Consider the following 8735-nt stretch of genomic DNA (forward strand, 5'->3'; position numbering starts at 1 on the left):
AATTATAACCACCCAGTACTTTGGATAATTTTCTAATATCAACATTTTCGTTGTCGCTCAGTTCCCAATACGTGCAGTGGATGTGACTGACGTTGCACTGGAATGGCTTGGCACCTTGAAGTGTACCGCTGAAATGTGTTAACGTGTTGGACAAGCGGCGGCGCCGGGAGGGGCCCCATTTAACGGGCGGCTCACGTTGCGTCAGCAGCGGCAACGGCGGCGGCAGCGCCAGCCTCTGCCACGGGCAGGAAGTTCCCAGCGACGGCCGTCGCATCACGGATGCTGCAACTCTCCGGTGAAGCTGCGGGGACGAGACAGCACGATCCGTTAACCGATTTCACTTGCTCATGGCCATATCGCTGCTCTCGCTTTTCCTGTCTAGGTTATTTATTGCCTACCGCTTCCTTTTCTGAGTACATATAAAGGTGGTTTACACTTGTGCGCCTTGCGGGTAGACCCCGTGCGGCTGTAGCTTGCGTGCTTGCCCCACACGGAAGTAGTAGAGCCCAGTGCGAACAAAGCTGTGAACGGAATCACTCTCATACACATGCAACCTATACGCTCGCCTCTAGTTGGGTGTGAGGCAAATACAGTCGCACGGCGACTAGGCGCAAGGTGCATAAGTGTTAAAGCACTATGATAATGTTATGTATCATACGCCTTATGCAGAGCAGGTTAGACAACATCATTTCACACAACTTATCATTCGGCGCCCCCCCCCCCCCCCCCGCCCCCGCTCTCTCTCTTTACCCTCGTACACTTTGTAAATACACCGTTTATGTGTTTGTATGTTGGTAGCGCTATGTAGCGCTCTGTATTAAATCTGTGACTGCGCTGTGTGCACTCTGTGGCTGGTTGGAGTAGCAGTTGGAAGTTGACAGCGGTGATGGAATTGGATGTCATGCACGATTATACAATTTTTGAACTGGTTGTGACATTATTAAAAAAAAAAAAAAAAAAAAAAAAAGCACTCCGTCTTCAGGCCACGAGTGGCCTACCGGGACCATCCGACCGCCGTGTCATCCTCAGCAGAGGATGCGGATAGGAAGGCCGTGGGGTCAGCACACCGCTCTCCCGGTCGTTATGGTGGTATTCTTGACCGAAGCCGCTACTATTCGATCGAGTAGCTCCTCAATTGACATCACGAGGCTGAGTGCACCCCGAAAAATGGCAACAGCGCATGGCGCCCTGGATGGTCACCCATCCAAGTGCCGACCACGCCCGACAGCGCTTAACTTCGGTGATCTCACGGGAACCGGCGTAACCGCTGCGGCAAGGCCGTTACCGACATTATTGAGGTAAAAAACTATATTGTTTGCTTTGCAACAAAATCTTTCCTTTGCTAACCATACACCTATTAGTAGTTAGAGCCTACAGTAGTTAGAATCTTTTATTTAGGTGGCTGTATTGGCGCTTGCTGTATTGCAGTAGTTCGGGTAATGAAGATTTTTGTGAGGTAAGTTACTTATGATTGTATAGGTTATTGTTAGGATTTCTTCTTAGTCAGGGCCAAACTTTTGAGTTAATTTTAAAGCAGTCAGATCGCGTTACCGTTGAATATTGTGGGTGTTTAATGTATAGGAAAAGCTTGAGTTCTGTTAGTAAGGGCAAATTCAGTAGGTCAGTGTTGAAATGATAAGAATAAGTAAAGAGAAAGTGGGCTTACTAGGTACAGTTTCACTCAGCAGTTTAAGCAGGTCGACTTGCATTCAGTTTCACTCAGCAGTTTCAAAAATAAATAAAGAAGTTTCTTTTTGCTTAATAATGTGACAAACCAGTTCAAAAATTATATAATCGTGCATGACATTCAGTTCCAAAAATTATATAATCATGAATAATATTCAATCTCCAAGTCGGACACGTCCAGATCGTCCGCTCGCGCTGATAGTGCAAACCTCCAACACTGCTAATTATTAAACTCTAACCTCCATCACTGCTGACTACTCACACCCAACTTCCATCACTGCTGGCTGTTCACCTCCAACTTCCATCACCGCTGACTATTAACTTCCAACTGCCAGTCCGATCAGCCACAGAGTCTCTTATGGAGTGGGCACAGTGCAGTCAGAGATATAATACATAGCGCTACCAACATACAAACACACCAACAGCCTACTTACAACTTTCATCCAAGTCAGTGTTCGTTGCTATAGTCAGGTTAAAATTACTTGATAGGTGACCATCGCTCTCTTATAGGCGACATGCAAACACGGCGGGTCACTTCACAAATCTCGTTAATGTGTAACGCGGAAATGCGAAATGCTCTCTCGGCAGCTGATTTTAAGTGACCAATGATTCAAGTTTGGCAGGGGATACCTCTCGTAGCCGTGAATTTAAACTCATATCCTAACCTTACCACAACCTCTTGATGTGCAATGTATCCGAGAAAACAGCGGTCAACAGTCTGCGGCAGAACTAAAAGTCACAATCGCTTTATTCACAGCGATTAAAGGTAACCTTTCCGAGCAAACTCAAGGCAGAAAAAAATTCAGTTTCAGCAGTAAAATGAAACTGTTTTTTCTCGGTATCACTGGTTATCTGAAACTATCTTCACGTTCGCTACACGAGCTGCCACGTTACCAACCGTTGAGCAGTCCTTGTTGGCACTTGGTGGTAGATTGTAGGCAACACAGGCAGATTTCAAACGAAAAATGAATAATATGAAGAAAAATAAGAATAAATAAAAATTACAATACTATAATGAAAATGGGGCGACGAAGTATTATAAATAAAACAATACATTTAAAACAATTAATTGAATAATAATAATAATAATAATAATGAAACTCTTTTGATTAGATTTAGAATTAAAAAAGGAATTCGTAACCTTTGATGAGATTCGAACGTATGACTTTAGATACGTAACCATTACGCTATGCCACAGTCCTAGGGTAAGTAGCTATGTTTATAACTGTGTGGCCCAGTCGCAACGACGAATTGCAGCCTTCAGACGTTCGGCTTCACTCAATGTCATGAGAAGCTTATTTAAAGTAACTCGATCTCTGTGATCATTATAACTCTATATATGACGCTAAATCATGTTTTGTGCTCGGGTACCCAGTAGTGTTTGGTTAGTGCTGTGCATGAATCGTGTGTATTTCATTACAACGTTGTGTGTGTTTGTTGTTGGTTTTGGTATGGTAATCATGTATGATGAAATACGAAATAAAAGTCTCAGACCCATGAATAGGGATCCAAAAACATCAAGAAACAGAGCCGGACAAAGAATTGGAAGTCACGTGACCAATTTTTGTGGCAGTCTGGCAACGGCGAACGGTTCGGGCGTGACGTTGAGCACTCGGATTGGGAGAATACAGCTCAAAGGCGTGAACTCTTAACTACCAAGTAATTTTAATTGGACTGTTATTGCAGTGCGCACTGTATACAAATCTCGCACTTTGGGTGCCCCCTCAGCTTGGCACTCCAAGCGGTCGCCACTAATCCTGATACGTCCTGAACTGAAATCTTAACTGTTCAGACGCCTCTGGCGCCCCTCTCACCTCAGCGCCCCAAGCGTCGACTCTCGTCGCTTGGGCCTTAAGCCGGCCCTGGTCTTATGTAACTGATGGTCAGTTTCGTAATACTATTGTGCTGCACATGATACGAAAACTGTTACGGCCAGATCATAATCTGTGTTTTATCGAGAATCAGTTTTTACGGTTCTGATCACATCTGAAAATCAGGAAAGAGAGGGCTGAGGTAACACAACTCCCAAATGAAAAGTATGAATATAAGAGTTCCTCAGCCTAGTGCCTTAGGATCGTGACTTTTCCAGACAAAGTTAGACAAGGGAAAAAATTCTCTTTTTGGCAAGCACAGCAATATTTTAATTACAGAGACAGCAAAGGAACGCCTTGTACAGAAAGCAATTCAAAAATCTGAAGGGTGCTTACTAGTAATGAACTTCAGTCAACTAAAAATGAAAATGAAGAAACAAAAAATAGCATGGATTTCATCCTAAAGAGGGAAAGTAATACAGTATATGCACTGAAGAGCCAAAGAAACTGGTACACCTGCCTAATATCGTATAGGGCCCCAGAGAGCACTTACAAGTGCCGCAACATGACGTGGCATGGACTCGAATAATGTCTGAAGTAGTGCTGGAGGAAACTGACACCCTGAATCCGTAAGAGTACGAGGGGGTGGAGATCTTTTCTGAAGAGCGCGTTGCAAGGCATCCCAGATATGCTCATGTCTGGGAAGTTTGGTGGCCAGCGGAAGTATTTAAACTCGGAAGAGTGTTCCCTGAGCCACTCTGTAGCAATTGTGGGCGTGTTGGGTGTCGCATTTTCCTGCTGGAATTGCCCAAGTCCGTCGGAATGCACAGTGGTGATCAGACAGGATGCTTACGTAAGTGTTACCTGTCAGAGTCGTATCTAGATGTATCAGGGGTCCTATACCACTCCAACTGCACACGCTCCACATCATTACAGAGACTCCACCAGCTTGAACAGTCCCCTCCTGACATGCAGGATCCATGGATTCATGACGTAGTGTACATACCCATACACGTCCATCCGCTCGATACAGTCTTAAACGAGACTCGTCCGACCAGGCAACGTGTTTCGAGTCATCAATAGTCCAATGTCGCTGTTGACGGCCCAGGCGAGGCGTAAAGCTTTGTGTCGTGCAGTCAGCAAGGGTACACGAGTCGGCCTTCGGCTCCGAAAGCCCATATCAATGATGTTTTGTTGGATGGTTCGCATGCTGACACATGTTGATGACCCAGCACTGAAATTTGCAGCAATTTGCGGAAGGGTTGCACTTCTGTCACGTTGAACGAATCTCTTCAGTCGTCGTTGACCCGTTCTTGCAGGACCTTTTTCCACCCACAGCGATGTCGGAGATTTGATGTTTTACCGGATTTCTGATCCGGTACACTCGTGAAATGGTCGTAGGCTACTTCAGAGATGCTGTGTCCCATTGCTCGTGCACCGACTATGGCACCACGTACAAACTCGCTTAAATCTTGATAACCAGCCATTGTAGCAACAGTAAGCGATCTAACACTGCGCCAGACACTTGTTGTCTTATATAGGTGTTGCGGACAGCGCCACCTTATTCTTCCTGTTTACATATCCCTGTATTTGAATACGCATGCCTATACCAGTTTCTTTGGCGCTTCAGTATATATATACACTCCTGGAAATGGAAAAAAGAACACATTGACACCGGTGTGTCAGACCCACCATACTTGCTCCGGACACTGCGAGAGGGCTGTACAATCAATGATCACACGCACGGCACAGCGGACACAACAGGAACCGCGGTGTTGGCCGTCGAATGGCGCTAGCTGCGCAGCATTTGTGCACCGCCGCCGTCAGTGTCAGCCAGTTTGCCGTGGCATACGGAGCTCCATCGCAGTCTTTAACACTGGTAGCATGCCGCGATAGCGTGGACGTGAACCGTATGTGCAGTTGACGGACTTTGAGCGAGGGCGTATAGTGGGCATGCGGGAGGCCGGGTGGACGTACCGCCGAATTGCTCAACACGTGGGGCGTGAGGTCTCCACAGTACATCGATGTTGTCGCCAGTGGTCGGCGGAAGGTGCACGTGCCCGTCGACCTGGGACCGGACCGCAGCGACGCACGGATGCACGCCAAGACAGTAGGATCCTACGCAGTGCCGTAGGGGACCGCACCGCCACTTCCCAGCAAATTAGGGACTCTGTTGCTCCTGGGGTATCGGCGAGGACCATTCGCAACCGTCTCCATGAAGCTGGGCTACGGTCCCGCACGCCGTTAGGCCGTCTTCCGCTCACGCCCCAACATCGTGCAGCCCGCCTCCAGTGGTGTCGCGACAGGCGTGAATGGAGGGACGAATGGAGACGTGTCGTCTTCAGCGATGAGAGTCGCTTCTGCCTTGGTGCCAATGACGGTCGTATGCGTGTTTGGCGCCGTGCAGGTGAGCGCCACAATCAGGACTGCATACGACCGAGGCACACAGGGCCAACACCCGGCATCATGGTGTGGGGAGCGATCTCCTACACTGGCCGTACACCACTGGTGATCGTCGAGGGGACACTGAATAGTGCACGGTACATCCAAACCGTCATCGAACCCATCGTTCTACCATTCCTAGACCGGCAAGGGAACTTGCTGTTCCAACAGGACAATGCACGTCCGCATGTATCCCGTGCCACCCAACGTGCTCTAGAAGGTGTAAGTCAACTACCCTGGCCAGCAAGATCTCCGGATCTGTCCCCCATTGAGCATGTTTGGGACTGGATGAAGCGTCGTCTCACGCGGTCTGCACGTCCAGCACGAACGCTGGTCCAACTGAGGCGCCAGGTGGAAATGGCATGGCAAGCCGTTCCACGGGACGACATCCAGCATCTCTACGATCGTCTCCATGGGAGAATAGCAGCCTGCATTGCTGCGAAAGGTGGATATACACTGTACTAGTGCCGACATTGTGCATGCTCTGTTGCCTGTGTCTATGTGCCTGTGGTTCTGTCAGTGTGATCATGTGATGTATCGGACCCCAGGAATGTGTCAATAAAATTTCCCCTTCCTGGGACAATGAATTCACGGTGTTCTTATTTCAATTTCCAGGAGTGTATATATATATATATATATATATATATATATATATATATATATATATATATATATATGATAATTCCTACCGCGCCCGGGTTCGATTCCCGGCGGGGTCAGGGATTTTCTCTGCCTCGTGATGACTGGGTGTTGTGTGATGTCCTTAGGTTAGTTAGGTTTAAGTAGTTCTAAGTTCTAGGGGACTGATGACGATAGCTGTTAAGTCCCATAGTGCTCAGAGCCATTTGAACAATTTTTTGATAATTCCATACATTGTTTAAAATAGTAATTTTTTACGGATTATTACTGACTGTCAGTTGAAATAGTACTCAAACATGCTAGCAAAATTTGACATTGTATTATGTCCTTCAAGTCCTATCATTAGTGTGAAACAGCAAGTGCTGTACTTTTTTGGGAGTTAAATGCACGAAATATGGACATAATTTTCAAACTACAGGGAAATGTGATAAGAATAACAACTAAAACAATAATAGGACTCAATGCAAAGATATGTTTAAAGAATTGAGGATTGTAGCTGCATTTTCTGACTACATCTACCAATCCAATATGCACATTAAGAATAACAGACACATATCAAAAAACGTTTTGCATCACCTTGGTTCACAGAAATCCTGAAGATAGACGTTGACTGTGGATACTGAATCAAAGACACAGTCTCGTTGACTCTTCAGAGATGTCACTGAATCCGCACAAATATGTAAACATCCTTGCATGAGCAGCGCCTATTAGACGGAGGGGTCCGACTGCTGATCAGTTCCAGTCATTCCACAGGGAAGAAGGTACACGGTTCGTGTTGTCTGTAGTTCAACCATGCCTAGACGATCAATGCTGCGGTTAGATCGCGTTCGCAATGATATTTTGTGCCAGGAAGGGCTCTCTACAAGGGAAGTGTCCAGGCTTCTCGGATTGACCCAAAGCGATGTTGTTCGGACATGGAGGAGATACAGAGAGACAGTAACTGTTGATGACATGACTCGCTCAGGCTGCCCAATGACTACTACTGCAGTGAATGACCGCTACCTACGGTTTATGGCTCGGAGGAGCCCTGTCAGCAACGCCACCACTTTGAATAATGCTTTTCGTGCACCCAAAGGACGTCGTGTTACGACTCAAACTATGTGCAATAGGCAGCATGATCCGCAACTACACTTCCGACGTTCATGACGAGCCCATCTTTGCAACCACGACACCATACATAGCGGTACAGATGAGCCCAAAAACATGCCGAATGGACCGCTCAGGATTGGCATCACGTTCTCTTCACCGATGAGTGTCGCATATGCCTTCAACCAGACGATCATCGGAGACGTGTTTGGAGGGTAACCCGGTCAGGCTGAATGCATAGACACACTGTCCAGCGAGTGCAGCAAGGTGGAGGTTTCCTGATGTTTTGGGGTGGCGTTATGTAGGGTCGACGTACACTGCTGGTGGTCATGGAAGGCGCCATAACGGCTGTACGATATGCGAATGCCAGCCTCCGACCGAAAGTGCAACCATATCGGCAACCTCTTGGCGAGGCATTCGTCTCCATGGACGACAATTGGCGCCCCCATCGTGAACATCTCGTGAATGACCTCCTTCAGGATGGCGACATCGCTCGACTAGAGTGGCCAGTATGTTCTCCAGACATGAACCTTATCGAACATGCCTGGGATAGATTAAAAAGAGCTGTTTATGGACGACGTGACCCACCTACCACTCTGAGGGATCTACACCGAATTGCCGTTGAGGAGCGGGACAATCTGGACCAACAGTGCCCTGTTAAACTTCTGGACAGTATGCCACAACGAATACAGGCATGCATCAATGCAAGAAGACGTGCTACTGGGTGTTAGAGGTACTGGTGTGTACAGCAGTCTGGACCACCACATCTGAAGGTCTCGCTGTATGGTGGTACAACATGCAATGTGTGATTTTCATGAGCAATAAAAAGGGCGGAAATGATGTTTATGTTCATCTCTATTCCAGTTTTCTATACAGGCTCCGGAACTCTCAGAACCGAGCTGATGCAAAACGTTTTTTTGATGTGTGTAGGATATTACAAAAAATTCAAAACAGTGTTTTGTACCAGGCAATCAAACTGTCTAATAAATTGCCCAATGATATTAAAGGTCTAACTAAAACCAACATATTTAATGAGGTAGTTGTGGTAAATCTCTTAATTAGTACACACTA

At 46.8% G+C, this 8735-nt stretch overlaps 1 pseudogene; it reads right to left on the minus strand.

Moving 5' to 3' along the window:
• Positions 1–1168: 1168 nt before the first annotated feature.
• Positions 1169–1286, minus strand: LOC126482673 (5S ribosomal RNA; annotated as a pseudogene).
• Positions 1287–8735: the final 7449 nt, after the last annotated feature.

Source organism: Schistocerca serialis, chromosome 5 (assembly GCF_023864345.2).
Source record: "Schistocerca serialis cubense isolate TAMUIC-IGC-003099 chromosome 5, iqSchSeri2.2, whole genome shotgun sequence".
NCBI classification, from domain to species: Eukaryota; Metazoa; Arthropoda; class Insecta; order Orthoptera; family Acrididae; genus Schistocerca; species Schistocerca serialis.